We start from the raw sequence: 10559 nt of genomic DNA, 5'->3' as shown, positions 1-10559 counted from the left end.
TCCTGTCTTCTTTGCTCACACAGCGGATGGAAGACTTCTCCCTCTCTAGAAGAAGTCCGCCCCAGCAGGAGAAGGGCTCAGTGGGCTGGGTGCTGCTGCCTCCCTCCTTCCCTGCAGCGGCCCCCAGCCGGTGTCGCCAGGAGCTGGGCTTGGGGCCAGGCAGTTCCTTCCTGCCTTCCGCCCACCCGCTGGCCGATCAGAGGGGCCGTGACCCAGTGGCCAAGCTGCTCCTTTCGCTTTAAAGATAGGTCCTGGGGGCTTGAGTCCTTTTCTTCTCCACCTTAGAGTTGACCACCTGCAGAAAGGCCTGCAACCCCAGACTCTGCTCGGGGTGCTTGGGGTTGGGGTCCTTTCTCCCCGCCCTCCATGGCCTCAACCTCAGCCCTGGGAGGCCAGTCCGTGAGCTGCTCCTTGTGAGGAGGGGATGTGGGAAGGGTAGCCTTGTGTGCTGGGGTAACTGGCATCCTCCACAAGAGGCCAGTGTCTGTTCATTAGCAAGAGCGGTGCATTCCAGGGCCTGCCCTCCTGGGTCAGTGCAACAGCCAGCTGGGCCTTTGCCTGGTCTGGGGATAGCCAGCAGAGAGCCAGGGTTTGGATAAATGAAGACCAAAGCAAAGCATTGCAAGGGGAGGCAAAGAACACACCGGTAAACCTTAAGCCAGCCTGCTCATGCCCTTCTCCCAGGCCCTCGGAGACCCAGGGAGAAAGTGAGGCCTTAATCCCACCTGCCATTTGTTTGCAGGTGAACTTAAGCTACGCAGGCATCGCCCCAGGAATCCCACCTCTTGCCGCCTCTCCTGAAGGTTGTAAGTCAGCCCTGTGCCTCTCTTATGGCATGTAGGATGCTTTGACTTGACCACTGACAGCACGGCATCATGGGAGCAGCTTAGGGAAAGCAAGAAGGAAAACACGGTCCTCAGGATCCTTTCTCATCTATGAAGCAGAGGTCATAATAGAACCTGGGGCCCCTTAGAGGTTGACAGGGACTGAGCCGCTTACACCGCCTGAGGCAATTGGGGTATTAAGAAATGAAGCCGTGACAAAACCAGGTGAAAAACGCTGTGGCGTATCTTAAAGATTTTACATCTAACCAAGTGATGTCGTATTATACGTGCCAAAGTATAGCACACTCTACTTGGGCTATTTGTACGAAAGCTGCAAGGATTCATGATGCATCCCAGGGAGGGAGAGCCCAGAAGGGGCAGAAGTTCAGAGTTGTTAAGAACAGCTTCGACTGGGAAGAAATGGAGAGGCAGCTCATGCATTCCTGAAATGATGCCGAGCTTTGTATCCGTATTCCTGGAGGAGGCGTCCCAAGACACTCTGGGGTGACAGCTGTTCTAACGCACTTCCGGCAACAGTTGTGCTGGAACACCGTGTCAGGAGACACTTCCCCAGATGCATCGGGTCCTGTAGGGGATCTTCATGGATGGCTTCAGATAATCAAACCACGTTTGCAGTGTGATGCCCCCGCAGCATCTGCGAAGCTCTTGGAGACTGCTCTTTGGTGGTGTCTTCCCCCTGCTGGGTTTTTTTTTTTTTTTTTCCTTTTTTTCTTTTTGGATCCGGGTTCATTTTTTTTACTTTATGTCCCCAGACACTAACTACCAACACAACTGTTACGTATTCTATACAGAAAGTTGTATTATCTGAAAACGTATCAGGAAATGAGTCTTTACTTTTCACAGAAAAATCTCAAAGAAAAATGAGCAAAAGGATGCCTTTGCCATGCTTTCCATCCCATACAACAAACTTAAGTTTCGTACAGGAAAATGTTTTTTAAGTGAAAGGAAAGTAAAATTTGAAAGCGCAGTCCATGCACCTCTGGGGCTGTGGGTATGAATGCACTTGCAAACAAGGTCAGAAATCTGGTGTGGGGCCGTGGGGGAATGCCAAGCCCAGAAGAGGGGCCTTCCAGACTCTTCTGCGAAGGGTCTGCTGGTTTCCACCTCCTGGGCTGAGAATGAGAGTTAATCCTGAAGGTCTTGCAACAGTGTCTGACGCTGCTGATTACCATCATCGTTGCCTCCATTTTCTCCTTCGTTCGTCGGGGTGGGTTCAATGGGATAATCCATATGAAAGTATTTAGGACAGTTCTGGCATATGGCGGATGCTTAATAAGTACTTGCGTGTTTGTCTAATTCTAACCCTGAAATCTCTTCTGGTCCTCCTTCCTTTCCACAACAACAGAACCTCCTCTGTTAATACGTCCATCCGGAACTTAAAAAATAGTTTCACGCTGGGTGTTGCATGGAAACCAATTTGACAATAAATTTCATATATTGAAAAAAAAATAGTTTCAAAATTGTTTCCATTGATGCATAGTACACTTACAGAAAGAGTGCACGAAACATCCAGACCATGAAACTTCCGCCCAGAGCACAGAATGTTGCCAGACTCCCGGTACGTTTTTCTCGCCCTCCTCCCTAATCCCTGTTCTCATGATGCCCTAACCCCATAGGCCGTGTCTTGCCTGTTTCTGGATGGATTCCTCTGTGTCTGGCGTCTTCCACTCAACATGACGTCTGTGAAACTCGTGCACGTAACTGTCTTGTAGCTCACTCCCTGCCTCAGTGTTCCACTATAGGAGTAGAAGACACTTTGTCAATCTATGGTTTCTGCACATTGGAGTCCTTTCAATTGGGGTTAAAATTAAGGACACTGCTGGGGCGCCTGGGTGGCTCAGTCGGTTGAGCGTCCGACTTCAGCTCAGGTCACGATCTCACGGTTCATGAGTTCGAGCCCCGCATCAGGCTCTGGGCTGATGGCTCAGAGCCTGGAGCCTGCTTTGGATTCTGTGTCTCCCTCTTTCTCTGCCCCTCCCCCATTCATGCTCTGTCTCTCTCTGTCTCAAAAATAAACATTAAAAAAATTAAAAAAAAATTAAGGACAGTGCTATGAACTTCTAGAACATGGCTTTTGGAGCATCTGCGTATGCACTTCTATCGGGAATGTCTTAGGAGTAGAATCGTGGGTCACGTGGTATGTGTTTTTTAGCAGATAACGTCAAGCTGTTTGACAAAGTGGTTTAAACTACAGTAAAACCCTGGATTGCAAGCAACTTGTTCTCAGAGTGTTCTGCAAGATGAGCAAACATTTCTAATAAATTGTAACTTGATACGCAAGGGATGTCTTGCAACATGAGTAGTATGTGACGCGGAACATCACATGACCACAACTGAGCCAGTGCCCCAATGCCCCCCTCCACCCCCGCGTCGCTGCGGGATTGTGGATAATTGTCTCCCATGCTTGGATGCTCGCTCGGTCTCCGACCATGGTGTTTGGCAGAAATGAGTGATTTTTCAGAATGTTGGAAGATGCCCACAGCTGGCACTTTGAACATTTTTGAACATTGACATCTTTTGTCACTTCAAAGCACCTATGGACAGTTCTTTGCTTTTCCATCCAAGAGTAAGCTTAGGAATGCTTTGCTTCATTCTAGGTCAGGCTGCCTGCAGGTATAGACCCTTTCCTCTGCTGCCTTATTGCCAGTTACGTTAAATACAGTATACGACAAAAGTTTATTAATACTGTACTGTATTAATCCATGCGAGTGCATACAATGGTCCCCATGCAGAAAAAGGTTGCAAAGAAAGGTGGTAAGAGGAAGATGATTACAGTGGAAGTTAAGAAAGAAATCATCGAGAAGTACGAATGAGGTATGCGAGTGGCTGAAATTGCAAGAGTTTATAAGAAGTCTACATCTGCACCTTGTCTGCAGAGGAGGAGGAGAAAAGGTGGAGGAATCCCTCACTTCAAATGAGATTAGGGAGATGTGTAAAATGTGGGAAACAGTGTAAAATGTAGAAAAGCACCACCTGAATAAGGCTGTAGCAATATGAGCAGTGAATCTGTTTAACGATGATGCAATATTACATTTCTGTGAAATCCTCAAAAGGAAGCAAAAGCAAGTGTCATTGGATAGCCTCCTTGTTAAAGTTGCACGAAAAGAAAAAGATTCCATTGAGCTAATAGAAATCAGTGATTCCGTTAGTGATTGTGAAAGCTGTCCTGCACAATAACCCTCTTCCTGTCTCCCTCACACCAGCCATGAAGGCTTTCAAAGGTAAGTGCAAGGTAACTTTTTTTCTTTATATTTTCTATTTTCTTTATTATTTTGTATTATATTACAGTATTGTAATCATTTTTATATGAATATTTTTGGGTTGTGGAATGAATCATCTGGGTTTCCATCGTTTCTTATGGGGAAATTCTCTTTGCTATATAAATGCTTTGGATGACGAGCATGTTTGCGGAACAAATTATGCTCGCAAACCAAGGTTTTACTGTGTTTATGTTCCCACCACTGATGTGTGCAAGAACTGCTCCTTGTAATTGATGTTTGCATGTATATTATAACACATTTGGGGGTTGCATTTTTCCACCCCTTAATTTTTTTTTTAATTTGGTTTTTTTTTTTCAATTTTTTTTTTTAACATTTATTTATTTTTGAGACAGCATGAACAGGGGAGGGTCAGAGAGAGAGGGAGACACAGAATCGGAAGCAGGCTCCAGGCTCCGAGCTGTCAGCACAGAGCCTGATGCGGGGCTCGAACCCACAGACCGCGAGATCATGACCTGAGCCGAAGTCGGACACCCAACCGACTGAGCCACCCAGGCGCCCCATAATTTGGTTTATTTTTGAGAGAGAGAGAGAGAGAGAGAGAGAGCAAGGGAGGAGCAGAGAGAGTGGGAGGGAGACACAGAATCTAAAGCAGGCTCCTGGCTCTAAGCTGTCAGCACAGAGGGGCTCAAACTCACAAACCGGGAGATCATGACCTAAGCTGAAGTCGGATGCTTAACTGACTGAGCCACCCAGGCACCCTTAACCATTTTACTTTCAACTTACTTTTATAACTATATTTACATGTTTTTATTCTGTGGTTATGCTTTATTTGGGTCTTTTTTCTTTTAAAATCCATCCTGGAGTTTGCTGCCTTTGGTGTGTTTTTGACTATTTCGACTGGATGTAATTGTTGATATGTTTGGATTTAGGCCTACCATTTTATTTTTGTTTTTTGTTTGTTGGCTCTGTGTTTCATTTCTTTGTTTCCTCTGCCCTGCATTCTTTCAGACTTTTGGAATATTTTTAGTGGCCACTTTGGCTCATGTATTGAGTTTTGACTACGCCTCTTTGTACCCTTTGTTTAGAAGTCTGCTCTAGGAGTTACGACACTCACAGTTAACTTTCCGGTCTACTCAGAATTAATATTTTGTCCCTTCCAGTGGGATGCAGAAACCTTACGACCATGTAGGCGCCTTTACCCTCTTGTTTTTCCATCACATCGTCATGTGTGTTCTATACACATAAATTCAAACCCCACCAGACAATCCTATGACTTTTGCTTTCAACTATCGCACACATTTTAAAGAACTTAAGAGGAAAAAAAATGGAGTCCATTCCATGAATGGTTTCATTTTGGTTATCAGAGTTTTTATTCCCCAAACTTCAATTCCATTCTTTTTGTATCGTCTGTTTCTATGATGAGACTATCTTTCTATTCGTTTCAAGATTTGCCCATATTTCTTGGAGCATGATTAGGATAGTTGCTTTAAGGTCTCGATTTGAACCCTTGGGTCATCTCAGAGTTGCCCCTTGATGGTCCTTTTGTCTTTTTCCTTGAGAGATGTGGAGATTTTCCTGGGTCTCCAAATATCATGTAATTTTGCATTGTATCTGGACATTGTTAATATTGTTATGAAATTATGGGTCTTGTTTAAATCCTATAAAAATGTTGATTTGTTTGTTTGATCAGGCAAATGCCTGGTTAGGTTCAGGCTGCGAGTTGCTCTCTATCATCTCTGGGCTCTAGGTACTGACCAGTGTCAGTTCCATTTTTAAGGCTTTGCAGTGCTATTCCAATCTGCTCGGTGTGTGTGCGCTAGTCTGGGACTTGGGACCAATCTGGGATCCTGGAGCTCAGTTCTCAACCCTTTGGGATGCTGTGTAGGGTCCATTTTTGGGTGAGCTCAGGCATTCATACACCATTTTAGGGAATCACTTTGAGCTCTTCCCTCTCTGTGAACTCCCCAACACTCTCCAATTTCTAGCAGATCCTGCCCCCTTCCCCTCTCACTTTGGTCCTCTGGCTGCAAAGCCAGGATTTTAGTTTCCCTACTCTGCTTTGCCAAAACACACACACACACACACACACACACACACACACACACAATGAGAGTTAGAGGGACAGAGACAGAGACAGAGAGAAAGGGAGAAAAAGCATCAGGGATTTCCCCCATGCTCTTAGGATTCCTGTGGTCAGAGAGAAGGGTTCTCCTCTCTCCGAGTTCTAGTTACCTGTCTGGCTGCCACTGCCTTTCACCACTACTGTCACAGCTGGGGGCTAGGGCAGGAAAGAATGGGAAAGACAAATATAAACAGAGGTTTTCTACTCTGTCTTGGACCAGGACCTGTAGGGCTCTCTTACCCATTCCTCAGACCAGAAATAGAGGGCTCCTTTGGGGGAGGGGTTGTTTTGTTTTGTTTTTTTTTTGTCCGTACCCTGTGCACAGTGCTGGGTTTCGCGTTGTCTCTGGTCCAGGCCTGGAGATATCAGAGGAGAGAAAATGGGAAAGTCACCACTAGTCTCTATTTGATCAGAACCAGAACGACGCCAGCCTGTTTTGATTCTCTGCATAGCACTTATCCCCATCTATCTCTTATGCTTATTGATTCATTTGTATATTGTTTGTCTCCTTGCCCGCCCTGACCCTCCCTAGGATGTTGGCTTCAGGACAGAAGTAATTTTGTTCATGTTGAATACGGCCCAGAACACAGTAAGCACTCAATAGATGTTTTCGAATGACTGAACCTACGCTTTCAGTCATAACGACTTGGAGACAACTGCTCAATTTTTGGGCTCCTCGTCCTCAGCCTCTCTCCCTACCGATAAACTGCCTCATACGTTTTTTCAGAAAAGATTTACTGGTTGCCTGACAAATAAAATGCAGGCCAGGAGAAAGCCGGGGATGCCTGGGGAAAGGATAGCCGGTTGTAGCCACTGAGATTCATCCCATTGCAAGGGTTGGGAGAACCCATTCCAACTTTAACAATGGAGGGAATAGGTTACCTCAGGGAAGTGAGAGGTTCAAAGGGAATTCTGCCTTCAGGTGAGGCTGGATCCAGGGACTCAAGCAATGCTACTGGGGGTCTAGATCCCCTCTGCCTGTGAGCTCCACCTGTCACTGTCACTGCAGTTGGTTTCACTCTTAACCTCATTCAGTGCTACCCCCATGTACACACAGCTCTAGGCTCTCTCTTCCTGGTGGCAATGTCCCTGCAGCACACAGAGCCTTCAGGTCTCATCTGTCCCACTATCCCAGGCAGGGAATGAAAAGTGCTCCGGTGAGTAAATCTCCTGGGATTTGCTCTCTGCAGGTCCATTCCCAGGCTCCTCACTGGAACAGGGCAATGGGACACGCTGATCTGCTGGGGCCAGTCAGGGCCTAGCCCTGGAGCTGGGATAAAAGGGTGTGTGTGTGTGTGTGTGTGTGTGTGTGTAAGAGGTGCTCCTCTACAAGGGGAAGAGGAATAAAGCTACCAGGAGACAAGTAGATGGATTCTGGGCAGCAAAAGTGCCAACGGCCACTGCAACAACTTTCTGCTGCAGAAAAAGGGGCACAAACAGCTCTCCCCCTTGGTGCTACAGAGATACACGCGTCCCACTGGCTCTAGCCTCTGGAATCAGACACAGCCAGATTGCAACTACCGCCTCTACAAGTCAAAGCCACCTCGACTCTCAAATCAGGGAGATAGAATGCACACACCGACAGGCCCAGGCTTGGGAGGAGCTTGCGGTTCACGCTGTTCTTGAGGCCGCCAGGCAGAACAGAGTCTGGCTCCCGGTGTCTCCGGCATCTGGGCAGGCACAGAACATTTCAGGGTTAAAAGGTAACTTTGAGGAAAGAGGAAGGACGCAACGGGATCATGTTTGGGTCATCCGGAGATACCTACCTGGAGGAGAGCTCAGAAAGCTTGGAGCCTTTTTCTGCTATCACCCAAAGTGGCCTCTTCGAAAGGACGAAGTTCTGCAGAGTTAAACTTTGCCGGCAAAGTCAGACACAGGAGAGCAGGGTAAGGTCCAGTCTGTCTCCAGGGCGTGAGAAATGGGCTAAGCAACAGACACGGCATCCTGAATTTGAGCTGTATGCCATGAATGATTTTTGTGTTCTATTCCTGTCTGCAGACGTGCCGGCCCTCGTCTGGTGTGTCATCGAGGAGTCGTAAAGCCCGAGGCCTCCATTTTCCTACGTGAGACGGCATAGCCCTTCACTCGTGCCTCCACCCGCCCTCCCCACCCAAACCTTTTTGACTACTGCGTTCACCTATCAGGGGTTCAGATGGCAAGTCTGGATGTTGAGAGATACTAGGTTGTCAAATCCAAGTGTTCCTGAGTTTCAGAGCGAAGGGTGGGAGTTCAGACAGTGAGGCATACAACCAAACGTGGATGGGAAGCTAGTCGGTCCCCAAGGGTCCGGCAGTGGAGTTGAGGGAGAGAGGATGCAGATAAGGAGAGATCACTACACCCACCCCTTACTTGCACCTGCTGCAGTGCTGTTAACCTTCCGGGCCCCAGTAGGGTTGGAATGCAGGTAGAACAGCAACAACAAAGGCTCTTCTAACAGTCTGTGCTCTTCCTCTGTGGTTCTTGTGTTGATTGCTGTCCACTTCGTGCATAGTAAGTTAGGACAGGGATCATGTGAGGGCTGCTCTCCCCGTGTCCTCCAAGCCGAATGCCGGGCCTGGAGCATAGTAGGTGCTCCGTGAATACGTGCTGAATGAGTAAAGGAACAGATTGTGATAAAACTCAGGCACGGTGCCTTAGGTAGGTGGGGCTGGGTCTCCGATTCTCCGCTTTGAGCAAACAGAACCTAGCGCAGCTAGGTGACAGCTCTCTCTGATTGCCTCCACGCCCCCAGAGAACCTCCCAACTTGGAAGGCTTTGCAGGAGAGGAAGTGGGGCCAGTTCACGGCGAAGGATATCCTCTAATGCTGCGAACTGACAAAGCCTTCAGCTGCTGGATGACACTTCCTGCTCCCTCCCTCTACTGATGGGATTCCCAGATGCTACCGGGTTGGCAAGTTAAACCTGCTCTGTTTGCGTGTGGTAGTATATACTTCAAATGGTTCCTCGCGAGTTGCTCTGGCCTCATCCCTTGCACCATAAGAAGCCCTCAGGACTGGGATTGTACCTGCTCTTTGGTACATACCCCAACCCCTCACCATCCAGCCCGTGAGGGAATCGCAACCTTCTTCACCTCCAGCGGATCTGATGGATATGACACGCCATCAATTACAAGAGGCTGGGAGGTTGGGGAGGAGAGGGCCATGTAGTTTCCAGTTTCAAATCCCTTCCCTGCCCCCCCCCCCATGGTTCTGCTGCGGGGAGTCCCCCTGGCCTCCCAGGCAGGCAGCACATTCGGGGTCACTGGGCAAAGGCCTGTTGCCGTCCCCCCCAATCCCCCAAGGCGTTCACAATTAACTCAGTGGTGCCAGGTCACACTTCTTGAAACAGACCCCAGGACTCATTTCCAGGATGTTTTTGGCTGCCTGACAACCGCTTCCTGTTTTGGAAGTAGAAAGTGACATTAAAAAAGCCAGGGAGGTTTTATTGTTTTTTCTTTTCTTTTCTTTTTTTTTTTTAAGATTCCATTGACTGAAGAGATCATGTGGCATCTCTTTCGATGGCAGAGATACACCCGCTCGCCTGAGGAACTGTCCCCTCCTCATAGACTAACTGGCTTCTTGCCTTACTTTTTGACCTAATCATTTCTGAAACTACTTTCTCTCAGGTTCCCCCAGTTTCCTCCTGTGTCAGAAACTACGAAGTCGCCCCCATTTGCTAATCGTGACACGTTTCAAATGAACACGGAACACAGCCTGGAAACATCTAGTAAAGAAAGCTTGTGCTCTTTGTGTGTACTTGCGCTGAAAGGAATTCACCAGCAATATTTTCTTTCGTTCAAAATGCCCAACCTCTGGCGTAATGCTGAGTGATTAAGAAAATAAACAAGTAGAATAAGGAATCAAGGATTCTACAAAAAAAAAAAAAAGTTTCACAATGGCAAGTCACATGGTTGTATGTACCTTCAAATAAGACTGCAGGGGCCTAAGAGGAGGCAACTCAGTGACAGAACGGGGAAAAGTCCCTGCACACACTGTCACTACCTCCATTTGGAAAGGCAGGAGCCTCCTTCAAGCAGAAGCTGGGGAGGGCCTTGGTCCCTGAGAGAGGGAGGCGGCGCCTGGGGAAGAGGTTGGGGCAACTGCGTCGGGATGGCCATAAGAATGGCGTCTGGACATTCAGCTGCCCTCATGACACAAAGGGCAGAGGGAGAGAAGCTCTGGAAAATGGCTCTTGGAGATCCAGTGACATCTCCTTTTCTTTTCTTTTTTTTTTTTTTTCTCAACGTTTTTATTTATTTTTGGGACAGAGAGAGACAGAGCATGAACGGGGGAGGGGCAGAGAGAGAGGGAGACACAGAATCGGAAACAGGCTCCAGGCTCCGAGCCATCAGCCCAGAGCCTGACGCGGGGCTCGAACTCACAGACCGAGAGA

The sequence above is a fragment of the Lynx rufus genome, unplaced genomic scaffold (genome assembly GCF_022079265.1).
Source record: "Lynx rufus isolate CCGP_SWC_20201006 ecotype Redwood Valley unplaced genomic scaffold, mLynRuf1.p SCAF_8, whole genome shotgun sequence".
In the NCBI taxonomy this organism is placed as follows: Eukaryota; Metazoa; Chordata; class Mammalia; order Carnivora; family Felidae; genus Lynx; species Lynx rufus.
This window is presented reverse-complemented; position numbering follows the sequence as displayed.